Genomic DNA, 14,674 nt, shown 5'->3' with positions numbered 1-14,674 from the left:
GTCACACAGATGTGTGCCTTTATATTTTACTGACAAGTACAAAAGGATTTTGCTAAATTACGACGCGAGTAAGCCGTGGGAGTAGGGAGGATATGATGTATTCTTCCCTTCTAAAATCATTGTGTTAACACTCTTGGCAGCATCACTGAACTCCACAGTAACTCGTGGTGTACATTTTAAAAACGCACCGAGCAGCACACACTGTTTAATTCTGCCTTCTGTTACGCAACAGAGCGCGATTGCCTCAGTGAAGCACATCTGCATTGCGAGAGTAAACTCTCCTGGGAAGCGAGTGCATCTTCCACAGAAGTAGGAGTGAGGCGTGGGCTGGGCATTGCTATTTTGGCAAGCAGAGGGAGCCAGTGTTGGAAAGCTGCCTCACCTTTCACTTTCCATGGAACTTACCCTTTCTCCCTGTTACAGGCACCAGCCACTGCCACTTGCTTCTCTTAGTGGTGGCATGGGGATGGGGATGTTTTCAGTGGTTGATTAAAAGTATTTATCAGGGTTTTGGGAAACACAGTCTTTGCTGTCTGTCAGGTGTGTTTGTGATCCTTGAGCAGAATAGGCTGTTAGGGAGCAGTAAAGAATGCACTTTGGAAAAACATCTGGAAGAGCTAAGAAAACATTTTGGTTTTACTAAAATAAGCCAAACAAAGCCACACCTGTGTGATAGTATCTTCTTTAACTGCTAAGTCGGCAGCAGTTGATGGAAGGCACAAATTCCTGTAACTTTTATGTTGTGTTTCAGTCTGCTTCTTCCAAGTCTTTTTTTTGCTGGAAGCAAAGGGAAGCTCCTGCTGTCTCAGTTCTGCTGAAGTTCTTCCTGTCATCCTAAGCTTGGTTATCAACCGTCGTTTTTCTCCTACCAGCATGCATTACATTTTTATGGCAGTGTTTAGCAAAGACTTTCCAACAGTGCCTATGACAGTGTAATTGGACCCCTCTGTCTGACTGAAATTGCTCCCTCTTTAATGGGGGGCTCTGACTGCTTTCTAACACAGCTTTCTTTGAGGCAGGCTGGAAGTCTAGTTAACTGGTCTGTAATGTGGGTGCACAGCATTTCACCAGGCATTAGTCAAAGTAGTTATTCATGGTTTGCTGTTAAACTGCAAGACTGGAGTGAGTGAGATTCCCCAGGGGTCTGTCCTGGCTTTGGTAATACTCACTGTTTTCATTATTGAAATGATTGATGGAGCAGAGAGAGCAGTTAATTTTACATAAGATAAAAAGTGTGAAGGGGGGCTGCAGGCTCCTTGGAAGGCAGGATTAGAGTTTTGAGCTGTCCTGGCTAACAGAAGAAATAGTCTGGGAAAAAACTGGGAAAAACAGCCAGGATACAAACATAGAAGTGCTGTAGAGAGATAGAAATGTCCTTTTGCATGAGACAGAATGGAGTTGACTCAGTAGTAGTTCTACAGAAGAAGGTCTGTGAGCTGGTGTTGGGCTGTGTTGGAGTAGCTGTTTGGCCTGGTTTGGTTGAATAGGGTGGTAAAAAAATCACAGCTGGTTCCCAGACCAGCAGAGAAAACCTGTGACATGTCCTTCTCTCCTCTCCCCTGGAACTTGGGCTGCCAGTGCTTTGCTGAATAGGCAGCTTTTCTTTTGAACCCCTGCCTGCTTCAGTTTTGACCCTGGAGCTGGTGACCGTGCTGTAGAAAAATGTCCCAGCTCAAATCCTCCCTGGCCTGGTCCATGTGTGCAAGACAGTGCATCTGAGGGAAAGGGGTTGCAGACCTGAGAGCTGTAGGTGTCATACAGTCATACAAGGAACAAGGGTTCCCCATCCCTATCTGTGTTCCTCAAAAAGCATTGTTTTAGGGTGTGTAAAGGAAAGGCACGAAATAACTCCTCCACTCCATTCAGTGTTTAAAATGGCTTAACAGCTAGTTAGGGGCACAATGCAGTCAAGAGCCAGCTGGGTGGTGTCCAGGGAGAAGGCTGGAAAAATGATGAAAGATTTGGAAAACACGACCTGGGAAAGAAGATGAAAGAATAGGGATTGTTTAGTCTACAGGGGACAAGGCCAGTAACAGACATGATAGTAATGTTCAAGTATGTGGAAGGTTCCTGCAGGGAGGAGGGGAATAAACCATACTGCCTGACTGCTTGGGGTTAGGTCTAAAAGAAATGGGCTCAATATGAAGGTGGCAAGACTTAGGTAAACATTTAAGAACGCTTTGAAATTATACAGATATTTTGGTTCTGCAGTTATTTGCCTTTGAGGAAGCTGTAGAAGCATCATCACTGGAGGTTTTTATAAAACAGACAAACCTCCTACGGGAATATTTTGGGTATTGCTTTGGGAAAGGAGGTGGAATACATGCTTCTGAAGGTCGTTTCCCAGGAAATAATGAAGAAATCCTATTTATTTATTTTATTCTGTGAACTTAGGTAATTAGGTAATCTAAGAACCCAGCAAATAACTCAAGAGATAGTGACAATTCATAATTGCAACATACCAGTGGTAAATAGACAGCTGATTTATGCACAAAACTCAATGATGATGATGATACCCTTCTTCTCTCTGTTCTAGTTTAAAAAAAAAACTGAGCAAGCTAATTTTACTGGAGTGTTTCAAAAGGCTGTTCCTGTAAATATCTTACTCTATACAGAAACAGAGGAAGCGATGTTAGTTGACTTTGCTTATTGAAGTATTGTGCAAACACTATCAGTACTTGTTATTGATTGTACATAGCATGGCCATGGTAAAGCCAGCAGTACTTTATGAGGCATGGGACCTAAACTGGAGCAAGATGTTGTGTTTTCAATCTTGGTGTCTGTGCACTTATGTCCTTCTTTAATGTGGAGTAGGGGGCAGGCTGAGAAGAACTAAGCTTTAATTACCTCATTGCTATCTATACAAAAGTTACTCTCTGTTGTCTTGTTACATTAAGTGCCTTGAGAAATGCCTTGTGGTGTCTCTTTGGATGCTTTCCTCCCTTTTTCCTCACTGTAGGATCCCTTCAATGACTCTGAAAGTTTCCTGCAGGTCCCCTGAAGTCTTTCAACTCAATTTCTGCTAGAGGACAAAAATGTACTTTTCTTTTTGAAACACAATTTCGCTGTTCTTGTCACTGTGCATGACAGGGAAGAGGAGGTCTTATGTGGTGCTATGATGCATGAAAACAAACTGGGTGATGGAGTTGCTACAGGACCTTCGGAGAATTTCCAGAGTTGGGAGGACCAGTTTGCCTCCATGTGAGAGCAGCCAGGCTCCTTGTGTCCTGCTCAGTGCAGCCTCTGGTTTGACAGTCCTGAAGGATGTTCTGTCACCCTCACCCTGGGCCTAGGAGCAGTGGCAGAGGATGGTGCAGAGTCACCATGTGCCCAGCATGGATTTAGCAAGGCTTATCGTAATCCTGGCAGTATCCATACTAACCTTGGAGTCAGACATCACCGTGCGTTCCTGTCCCTGGCCCTGCAGCTCTGGCCTCACAGTGCTGTGCCTATGCCAAGGGACCTGCTGCTGAGCCACTCCTGGTGCTCCTGCACCTGGAAGAGTTGTTTTGAGCACCCAAGAATTGCCTCTCATTACCTCTTTGCAACAACTTCCTCTTCCTAGTCTGCTGCTATGCAGGTCTGTGTCCTGATCGAGTGTGATAACAAAATGAGGACACGTATTCACACGTGCACATATGTGCATATATTTTAGTCTCTTGCCTTTTATGATATGGAATAGCAGTATGCACTTGTCTCTGTCCCAGTGTATCTGCTTTCCATCAGAAAACTAACATTCCTCATGATCTTGAGTGTCCCATCGCATAAGAAATAAATCAGCACTGCTCTTCCTGTGGAGTTTCTTCAAGGGATTTAAACTGCTGATTTAAATTGTGACTAAAATCAGCAATCAGGAGAACTTTACAGAAATCATCAGCTTCTAAATCTTGCTTTGCATTTACTCTTTTTAGTTATAGTCCTTAAAGAAGAGAATGCATTCAGTACTTGAAATAAATTCATATATCTTTTTTTTAACTTTTACTACATTGTATTTCTACAGATGTTCTACCACTAATCTGCTCAAACATAGATTTCTCTGGGCCTTTTTCTATTTTTTTAAATCAGCGGTGTGCTTTCTGTTGACAAGATTAGATTTTTTCATGTGACTTGCATCAGGCTATATTCACATTAAAATAAACGTTCAGAAAAAATGCCCAAAAAGGAGATTCTGAAACATTTCTGTCATGCAACTAAATGCTTCCTTAAAATAGGAGCTGAAAAATAGGAGGGGAGAAGAGAAAAAAAAAATCAGCTTGTTTTTCATTAAAATTAAGTAATTTTTAAAAGGAACTGTTAATTCTAGTTATTAAGCAAATTTGTTTTTTGGTCACAGTATCTTAGATAAGAGTTTTGGGAATCATTATCATCTTGAACTCTTGCATATCACTTTTGTTAAGAAATTATTTTAACTCCTATTTCCTTACATCTACAACTTCCAGTTTCTTTCTTTTGTTTGAACCAGCTATATAACTCAGCCTGCTAAATGCACTGACATGACAGAAACCCTCTTTGGTCTGGCAGAAGACTCTGCTGCTGCAAGCTGTCTGGCAGGCCTGGTTTGAGAAGTGTAGTAATTAACTGATAGCAATGAGATTTTCTTTGTGACTTCAGCAGGAAACAACCTTCTCTAAATGTTGATCAAACATCGACCCTGAATTTGAACAATTTCAACAGATACCACATTTGAATGTAATATACATTGTCATAACCTAGTTTAGAATATGTCTTAATTTATAAACATAAGTGCATGAGAAAGAAATCGCTTACATATATTAGCCTGTATGCAGAAGGTGGTGACCAATCTCCACTGTGCCCCGAGGGGGAGAAGAGGATTGTGTAGTAGACTTAGGAGAGGAGCAGAGCTTGAGGTTTTGCTGTTGTGTTCCCAGTCACATTCTTGGATCTTGCAAAAGTGACTCTGTCTTTCGCATTCATCCAGCTGTAAATGAGGAACTGAGACTGAAGACTGTTGAGAGATTTTAGGAATAAAGTTAGTAATTTTGTTTTCTGATATGTTACATAATCTCTTCCAGGAAAAGGCAGTGGTGGCTGTTGGTCCCATGGGTGGCAGCAAGCTCAAGGCACATATAGATCAAATGTGATAACACTGATCACTTGTGGAGTCTTGCAGTTTTCTTCTTGGAGAGCTTTGCAAACATGACCTGGAAAGAAAGATAGTGAAAAACTAATTTTCTTTTTCTAACGTGTATAGAAAAGCCAGTTCTTGGAAACTGGGGAAGGAATCAATGATGTGGCCCTGAGATAAATCTTCAGGGATGGGCATGGGTGGTGTATTGGGTGATTGCCCCTCTTCCATCTCCCTGGGCCATGACTTTGGCTGCACACTCTTCCCAGCATTGCTCCTGGTCAGAGTTCAGGCATGGGAAGAAGTTGCTGCTCCTGGCATGTACTGTGCTGGTTAACTCTTAGCATCATAAGCTTTGTGCTCCCTCACTTGTACCTTTCCCTTCTTGTCTTCTAGCTTGATGCCCATCCTCAGCTGCCTCTGATGCTGGATGCCTCCCTTGCCTATCAGTGTCTTGGAGCTCAGCTTAGGGGGATGAGTGCATCTGATGGGTCCTTTTGAAAGGTGATGCTCAGAAGTGTGTGTATTGACAGGGGCTGTGGCTGGGAGATGAGGAACCTTTTTGCAGAACTATCAGGCATGGTTTGTCATCCATTTATCACTGTTTAGCAGTTTCTGCACTAGAGGCCTGAGAGCCCTGTGGTGGGATTTATGTAAGTGCAGCACTGTCTCCAGGCTGAGGTCAAGGGAGTCCTCACTGAGTCTGCATCTGAGCTCTGATCACAGTTTGCCATTAATTGTGTTCTGGTCAGTTGACACTGTATGTCCACATGCAAATTGAACAGCAATTTCAGGAATCATCTGCAGAAGAAATAGAGGCACTTGCATCATGAGTTCAAAGAAAACGAGTAAGTGTGAAACCCAGCAGTAAAATGAGCATGAGGGTGTTTCTGCATGGCCAGAACCCTTCAAGGGGAATGGAAAGATTAGTCTGGGGGAAAAATTATGTATCATCTTCCATGAATCCTGGAGTTGGGGTTCTTTGTGTTTGTTCTTTTGTTTTTGGGGTTTTGTTTGTTTGTTGGTTGGTTGGTGGTTGTTTTTTTTTAACAGCTTGCTAGTGGATGCTATAATCAGGAATGTGTTTGTTTGTAGACTTACAAGGGGAAGGCCACACCGCAATTTGTGGTTGCAGACTGATTCACTGGCTGCTACAGCCTGCGAACGGTGGGCAGGGCAGGGTGGATTCCAGGAGCACAGACACTTAACTGCTGGCAGCTGATGGGGGACCTTCTGTGAGTGAGTAACAAAAGGAGTTCCACTGCATGCAGGCCAGAAAATATCAGCTAATGAAGCCTCTAAGATAAGATTTAAACTGACAGGAAATGAAAACTTACTTTACTGTTTTTTATACAGGCTGACCACCCTCCCCCTTCATTAATGTTCCTGATGACTGTAGGGGAGCAGTTCCTCTACCTACTTCTTGGAATATACACACTTGGGTTAGAAAAGTGCATGACCAAAGTGCAGAGCCAGCCAAGCTCTGCTGTCTGTGGGGCTGCAATGAGCCTTGGCTCTCAGTCCAGCTTTATTTTAGACAAGCCGTTGCTGTCATTATCTCCAAAAAAGCTGCATTTGAAAGCAAGGACTTGTGTAAAGAAGGAAAGTACAACACTTTCCTGTCTCTCTCTCTCTGCCTGTAATCTGTTACAACAGATCTGTTGCTGTGCAGAGTGTGTTAGGCTCAGCAACTGCTCTTCCTCAGCATACCTGTCAAATTTTTAAATCTATAAATAAGGATGTTTGGAGCAGGGGGAATAGACACACCTTCTAGCTCCATTGAAATGCTTGGGCGTAACATGCTTATTTTGGCAAGACAGATTGGGGAAAACAAACTCTATCTCTCTTTCTATATATATTGCTAAAATATAGGGACTATCCCAAATAAAACAGCTGGTGTGTCTATGTGGCTAAAGCAAATTTCCTTAGATTTATGCTTGTCATGCTATGAGCTGCACTGAAAGAAAATTAAACAAGTCATTTTTCATCCCCTTCTGCTACAGACCTTTGCCAAAGTTTGTTTCTTAGAAATTAGATGAACCTGATGAAGCAGGATCTTGTATCTAAAAATAGAGCATTTTACTTTCCATCTTGCCCCTTACAGGCAGGGTATAATTTTACCTCATCCAAGAAGTGAGATGAAAGGGGAATTGAGCTTTGCCTTATGTCTCTATCCTCATTTGAGCTTGTGATAGAGGACCTAGCACAAGCTGACCAGGTTCAGAGTGGAGGGATCCTGACAGTGAGGAACCACCCCGCAGGTTGTTTATGTGGCCAGGGCAGCATTTGCATTTTGCAGGTAACGTGGCCTTGCATCTGATTGTATGGCTTCTGCTGCCCAAGAACACAGGGCTAAATGTTCTGCTCTTGCAGCGAAACAGGGAGTGCAGCCCTGAAAAAAAGATGGACCTTTAAACCTGAGTTTTGCAAAGCCCCCTGAGCTGCAGGTCCACTGGAGTGTAGCTCTGCAAGTAGCCCCAGCTGCCCTTTCGGCTTCTTGAGACACGAATGAGCTGTCCAGGTGCAGCTGCCTCCGGGCTCTGCAGGTGCTTGCAGGGGAGCCAGAATGTGGCTGGGGGCGATACTGCAGCCGCCTGCCTTTGGCACCCACCAGGAAAGCCAAGTCTGACTAGCAGGAAGGGAACAGCTGGCTGACAGCCAGGTTGAATGCCATGATCCCAGCGACTGCTTCCTTCCCCTGCTCTCTTCCTCCCCACCCCGCCGCCTGAGTGCTTTGGAGGGTGGTGTCCCAGGCGCTCGTCAGGGTGTGTGAGTGTTGGGGCGGTGCTGTTGCTTTGCTTTCTGGGCTGTTTTTGCATGTGGATCTGTCGGCAGCTGTTTGCCTGCTGCTTTTCTAACCATGCGTGGCGTTCTTTGATTCACAGGATCGCGAGCGTACGAGCCAGCGTGTGGCAGCTTGGCACGACTGTTTCATTAGAGCAAAGAAGGCCTGTGTCCTGCAGGGTTGTTTTAGTAAAGACATGTCCCATCTGCTGCTTCTTATCACCCTTTTTATCTGTGCTGCTGACTCATGCAGTGTGGTCTGCTCAGCTCTCCATCGCAGTCACATCACACTTGAGTTACCTTTACTATGACTCATGTTTGCTTTTTCACTTGGCAAGTGTTAAGCTAAAAACAACCCAGTCTTGTCCCTCTCTCGTGTGTTGTGTCCTTTTCCCACCCTGTACCTCCAAGTCTTTTCTCTCTGTCATAACCTTTTCCTTCTCCTCAAGTAAAATAATTGTACTTAAGTTTTCTTTTCATAGCACTGTGCACCTCAGGCAAGTGAGATTGCCAGTCTGTGCTAAAATATGATAGTTCCTCTAAGTTGCCATCACAAATATGTTTGGTGGAGAATATTTTTGTTTCTTCTGTTTAAACACATCTGTGTTTATTAATGATTTGGTGTGACATTTTGCACTGGGACAATGTGTGCATCTGTGTGTTTTAGCATGTAGTATATGCACACTGATCCAGAACTCCTTGCCTTCAAATTTTGTGTGCACTTTCAGGTCTGTGTGTTGAGCTAATGAGATTATAGCTTGAAACCACTTGGGCTGAGGTTTCCCTCACTTGCTTTTGGCCTATACTTTCAGAGCCAGCTTGAAGACCAAGGTGTGTATCCTGTGTGGGCATCAGTAACTCAATTCACCAAGCCTGAAATCCCCACTTAAAGTGCTAGTGCATTGATTCCAGGCTAAAGAGAGTGACTGAGGAGCGATATTGAAGGCTTGGTATTTCCTTGCTTCAGTTGAGGGGAATTCTGCAAGTGATTTCTTTGTGGGTAGATTTGTGTGCATTTGGCCCCTTTCAGTACTGAAATCCCTGAATCTTTTTCAAAGGAGAGCCTGGTGCATGTTTCACTGAGGACAGATGATTGGCAGAGGTTGCTGTACAGTTTAACTGATGCTGAGTTCTGTATCGTACTATATTGAGTCCTTAGTAGGACCAAGGACTTGCCAAACTTCTGCCAAAACTGGCTGTCTGGTTGAGGTCTGTTTGCCCTGAATAAACCTTGAAGAGTTGTGCTTTTATAGCGTTGTTATGATAACTACTTGGATATCATAAAAATTGGCCTAGAAATGAAGGAGAGAAATTCTTGGAAGAAGTTTTAGAACAGGAAGGGAGGGTAATGCGAGACTTTTTATTTAAAAGAAAAACAGTTGTCCTCATATTCTTCTAGCAAACACCAGGCAGGTTTAGATTGCCTGTGCCAGATTTTCTTTTCTAGGAACAAAGTTAGACTTCTTTTTTACATCAGGGTGCACACAACAGATGAGAACACACATCTGTCTCTTTTAGACTTGTGTGTAGAAAGCACTTTTCAGTGTTAAATAGCTAACACTTGTTTTAGACTGAGCTGCTTAAAACTGTTGCAAAGGCTAAGTGATTTATCTGTGCCCATGGACACAGCCTTTGAAGCAGCACCACCTGATCAAGCATACTCTCTAGTCCCATTTCAATCCTCTGAGATGGAGAAAAGTCCTTTCGGTACCCAATTTGCAGGGTTAGAGACTTGGTAGCTCCTTCCTGTGGAAGGCACCAGACTATGTTTCAACATTTCTTCTGCTGTCTGTGCTACACAATGCCTTGGATAGGCTGGGGTATTTGCTGCTAGCAGTTTAGCTTGAAAATACCAGGGGATATGTGGTAAGTGCAGGAGCTTTACCTTTCCAAGCTTGTGGAATGGCCAGCTTCTGTCTCTGGGCAGGTGTGTTATGTCATCTCCAGTTCCCATCTCTTCTTCCTGTTTAGCTTGAAAACATCATGGTTTTGTGAATCTGCTGTTATTGGGTGTCCCTGGCAGTGTGTTGCCAAGCTTTGTTGCTCCCTGGTGTAAATAAATAGGGCTAATGGTGGTAAAAAGCAAAAGTACTCCATTGTTTCTGAGAAGCATCTTGTTCTCTTGTAAGCCTCACTAATGCAGTCCATAACTCCAAGCAACGAATGTAGGGCCCTCCTGCTCAGCATGTGGCATCTGACTAGGAGATAGGCATTGCTCATTGAAGTCCTTGACCCTCAGAGATTTTGCTTTTCCCAGCCCATGACCATGATTATATGTATACATGGTGCTGTTCCTGATCTGCTGCTAACGGTGCTGAGGTGCATCATGGGCACACAATATGGAGCAAAGGAAATCAGTGCTTATGGACAGGGGCTCTTGTGCTTCACAGACACAGGCTGCACCCTTGGGAAGATGGTGGCATGTAGAAATATCTCTATTTTCTGTTTTCCCTCGTGATGTGAGGAGGGAAGTGTGGGTATGCAGGTGGCCAGTGCTGAGCCCTCCTGCTGGGTAATGCAGGCAGCTTCCCCTCAGCAGGAGCAAGGCAGTGCTTCCTGCCTCGGGACAGGCTTAGGTTCACTTTGCGGCTCATTTTACCCATGTGCAAAATAGATGTGTAATGATACCTGCCTTTGATGTGGAATCCAGTCTTAATTAATTAATTAATTGATGTTCCCTAAATGCCTTGAGATCTGAGAATCACTTTGTATGCTCCAGAACAGCAACAACACTTGGAGGTTGGAGAACCGTTTTTGCTCCCATGATGAGGTTTCTCAAAAGTAGAAACTCCAGCTCCTTCTTCCCCAGCTCCTCTCCCATTTTTTCTGGATGAAGTGATACTGTGCTGTGCATTAATTGTATGGCTTGCTCCTTCTGACTTCTGCCTAAATAAATAAATAAATAAATGAATAAACTGATGTGCTTAATGCAGTCAGCACGTAGGGTGCTTGCCAAAGAATTTCTCAAAGCAGCAGAGCTGGGTTGCCAAATGTCATGTCTTTTATATAAAGCATTCTTCAGGAAGCAAAGTTTCACAGGGGGAGAAAAAGGAGAAGAAAATGTTATAAAAACTCTTACTGCTGTAAGAAACATTGTCTTCCCCCACAGGGAGAATGTCTGAGCCATGTCATGGTGGGATCAAGAGATCCTATTTTTATTTCCTCTCAAAGGCCCCTCTCTCATTTCTTGTCTGCACTCCCCCTCTCAAAGAGTAGCTCTTTACTGTGCTGGCTGGGGGAAGTGTATTTCAATTAGCATTCAAAAGCAGGGTTATGTGATGGTCAGCTTACATGTGGATTTTGCCAGTGGATTCTGGGTGGAGAAGAGGTTGTTTAAACAATGTCATTGTCAGAATATTTATTAGTATAACGTGATTAACGATTGAAAAAAGCCAATGGAAATTTTTTTAATATATTTATTTCAGGGAGTGTGGGGGAAGTAACAAAACTTAAGTATCAAAACATAAGGCTGTATGTTGTAAATGCATGCAGGTATGTTTTTACTGAGAAAGCTTATATGTACCATTGATATGTTTAGTTGTGTCTGTGTTCAGGAGTGCATTGGGTCAGCTCAGCAAGTGTGGGCTGCAGTGGTTTGACCCTGGGTTTTCCCTGACAGGTGGAGTTTGCTGTGGGATCTGCTGTGTTCAGAGAGGCTTAGCCTAAAACCCCTCTTGTACTGCAACCCACAACTTGCTGTGGGCTTGTGGGAGCCAAAGGTGCCCTGGGGTGAGGCAGCTTCTGCTGTGTTTTTCCAGGGGCAAAGGATGCCAGAGGGTCCATGGGTAAGTGAGTGATGAGCTGGATTGGGCATTTTGTGGGTCAGTGTTGTGTCCCATGGGCTGTAGGCTGGCCATTGATGTCCTGGGTAGCTGGGCTGAGCAGAGAGGAGCAGGGTTTTGCCCAGTTTCAGGGCCCTGTAGGGGTCCCAGACAGCAACTTGCTGCTGCTGCTGCTCAGCTCACTGGTAAAGATGTGGGAGGATGAGTTTTGGAAATCGCTTTGTGTAGGCTCATAGAATTGCTTCTGCTTATTTATGTACTCCCAGTTCCTATCTCTGGGTGGTTCTCTACAAATCCAGAGGCCAGTGCTTTTCCTTCTAAATTAAAGCTTTGTTGTGGCAATGTGTTGTCTGTAAGTGTCTGCAGGCCCTCCATTGCTCTCAGTGTTGTGCACTAACTGGTTGACTTTTTAAGCCTGGTGTGGATTTGCAATGTAAATGTGTTCCATTGAATTGGTATCAATAACAGAGAGTTGGAGCTGTACTGAGGTTTACAAAACAGGGTTGAAATAGATTTTCTGAACTTCAGCCCTCTACAGTGTTTTATCTCAGAGGAATACTTAATCTGGTAGCATAATGTGAGATCATTTAGGCAGCAATGCAGCCTCCAAGCTCAATTCTCCCATGTTATAGTTGCAAATGACTGAATGCAAATTTAAACTATATATACTACTGTTTCCATCCTGATCTGTCACAACTCCTTTGAACTTCCATCAGGGTTACTATATGGCACTGCAGAATAATTAACACAGTATGCATTAGCAGTATGTTCGTTTGTCCTATATTTTGTCAGGAACAAATCAGCACCAATACTTGGATAAGCAGCAAGAGCTTCTGCTTTTGGATTCTTAATGCCTGTATTGCAACAATGCAGTAAGTTAATGGTAATGAGTCTTCTTCAGTTAGTGGAGTTACATAATTTTAAAACATTGTGAAAAAACCCTTGAATGTTCCTTCTCCTTCCTTTTTTCCAGGAGGCAACTTGAAATTCTGTGTGATGAAAAATCCACATCTCTAGGTATGGTGTCAGTAGGGAAGTCCTCACCACACAGTTAATTGTGACAGGTGCCGGTGTTTCTTGTGAGATGTGCTGTCAGAAATAGGGACTCTTTCAATTGTACTTCTTTCTTCTCGTAATTACACAGTTCTGCAGTCCTGCTTCTCTCCTTGGGTTGCAAGCACTGAAGTTTTCACTGCTTCTGAGTCCTTGGCCGTGTGTCATGTGTTGTGTGTAGAACTAACAATGAGGAAAAGAAGACCAATTAATAGGCTGGTGATCAGGTTTTACAGATTTTTTTTTTTTTAATAAATGCCTTTAGTTTAGAGTGCAAGTGTAAGATAATTCCCAGACAGGAGAAAAGCATTCTGAGCAACAGTTATTGTATGTGTTTGTATGACTACTGCAGTAAGAATGTAAATTAATATGGTATGTATTACATAAGCATAATTTTAGAATAATTTCTGAATTGGTAAGTTATATAGTCCTCAGAATACATGAAGTGAAAATTATATTTGCATGAAGAAAGAGAACTTGATAGGTAACCCTTCCATTTATACTTAGGCACAGATGGGGTATGGTGATGAGAATGGGAAGAGCCTACATCGGTTGGGGTTATAGTGACCTAAGTTTGCCATATGCCATTCCCTCTAGGTTTTTTTCCTTCTTTCTTTTTCATTGGGGAGTTATTTCTCTTCTCTGTATTTTGTTTACACTGTCAATATAGCAGTGTTTGTTCAGGAGAGGTATTTGATTTTGCAGCTGACATTTATTTACAGGGTCACCTTTTAGTCCCTGTGTTGGATTGCCATTCCCTGTGAGCAATATCTCATGAGCAATGTAACCTACTGTCTAAGAGATTCCATAGAAAACTGTCTCTCTCCCTGAGTCCCCAGTAAAAGGCAGGTGCAGGCATGCTTTGGGCATATGTTAACACTTTAGTGGGAGCTTATATTGTTCATTGAGCCATATTAAGCATCCAAGATCACACCAGGTCAGAGGGTTTCTAGCAGTGTACTACTGTTGCTGAAGTCTGTAGCTCAGTTTGTGTGGCTCATTTTTGAATGGTTGGCTTTCAGCAATATAATCCAGGGAAGATGTCTCTGCATGTGGCAAGGGAGGGTTTGGAACGGCTCTTTAAATGTCCCTTCCAACCCAAACCATTCTGGGATTCTGTCGGTCTCTGACAAGTTTTTACTGTGATTTTTCTCCTGTGCAGTGATCATCTTTGCATATTCTCAGCAGTTACTCCTTTACTACTAGGAGCAGAGGGTACTGTGTCTTTGAATGTTTTGACACTCACTGCTTTAGTTCTTGACTCATGACTTACGTAAGTCTCTTGAGTAGGTTTCAGGTTGCTATTTAGAGGTGATGATATGCTTCTTGTGGAGAAAGCATGGAGGCAAGGAGCTTTAGACAATTGTCTTGTTTTCCTTGTCCTTTTCTCATGATTTTTGGTACTTTTTTTGGTTTGTGTGAATAGTCAGGGAAGGCAAAATGGGAGAAAATAGGTCTGTGGAAAATGTGTCCTTAAATGCAGATGTAGGCATGTAAATATTTATATGCAGATTTAAAATTTTGCTGGTTATCAGAGAGATTAAAAGAGAAGAGAAAAATTAGTAGGCTTCTCTGGGTGAGTGGCTCCTTGAATATGAGAACATTAGTGTTAAGGTGCTCAAATATGAGTATAGAAAATATAAGTTCAGGTATTCAACTCTGAACACTTTACCATTATAGAAATGGGAAGTGGGAAGAGGAAGAGTTGGAAGGAACAAAAAATACAGTGACTTGTGGGGAAGCATCAGATATTCAAAAACTGCTACTCTAACCTTAAACAGTTTCAGCTTTTAAAAATCATCATTCTGCACCAATTCATTTGACTTTTTTTTCATAATCTTCACATTTCCCCTCCTTTACTTTTTTTTTACAGCTCTCTAAGCTACAAACCTAAGTGAAGTGGGGTGGGGAGAGAGAGCAAGAGACAGTGAACATGATTTATGAGTCTCACATTATCAAGAATGTGGTG

General features: G+C 42.9%; 1 protein-coding gene across 12 annotated transcripts in view; it reads left to right on the top strand.

The window, feature by feature from the left end:
• The window catches only part of ATXN1 (ataxin 1), a 226,433-nt gene that overhangs the window by 38,558 nt on the left and 173,201 nt on the right, over positions 1–14,674 (top strand). Inside the window, exon 3 of one of the 12 annotated variants that reach the window (XM_030235240.2) lies at positions 5,483–5,590. The exons of the other annotated variants lie outside the window; for them this stretch is intronic. The gene's annotated coding sequence lies outside the window, so the exon portion shown is untranslated. The remainder of the gene's footprint in view (positions 1–5,482; positions 5,591–14,674) is intronic. 12 annotated transcript variants of the gene reach the window in all.

This window comes from Serinus canaria, chromosome 2 (genome assembly GCF_022539315.1).
Source record: "Serinus canaria isolate serCan28SL12 chromosome 2, serCan2020, whole genome shotgun sequence".
Lineage (NCBI taxonomy): Eukaryota > Metazoa > Chordata > Aves > Passeriformes > Fringillidae > Serinus > Serinus canaria.
This window is presented reverse-complemented; position numbering and strand designations above follow the sequence as displayed.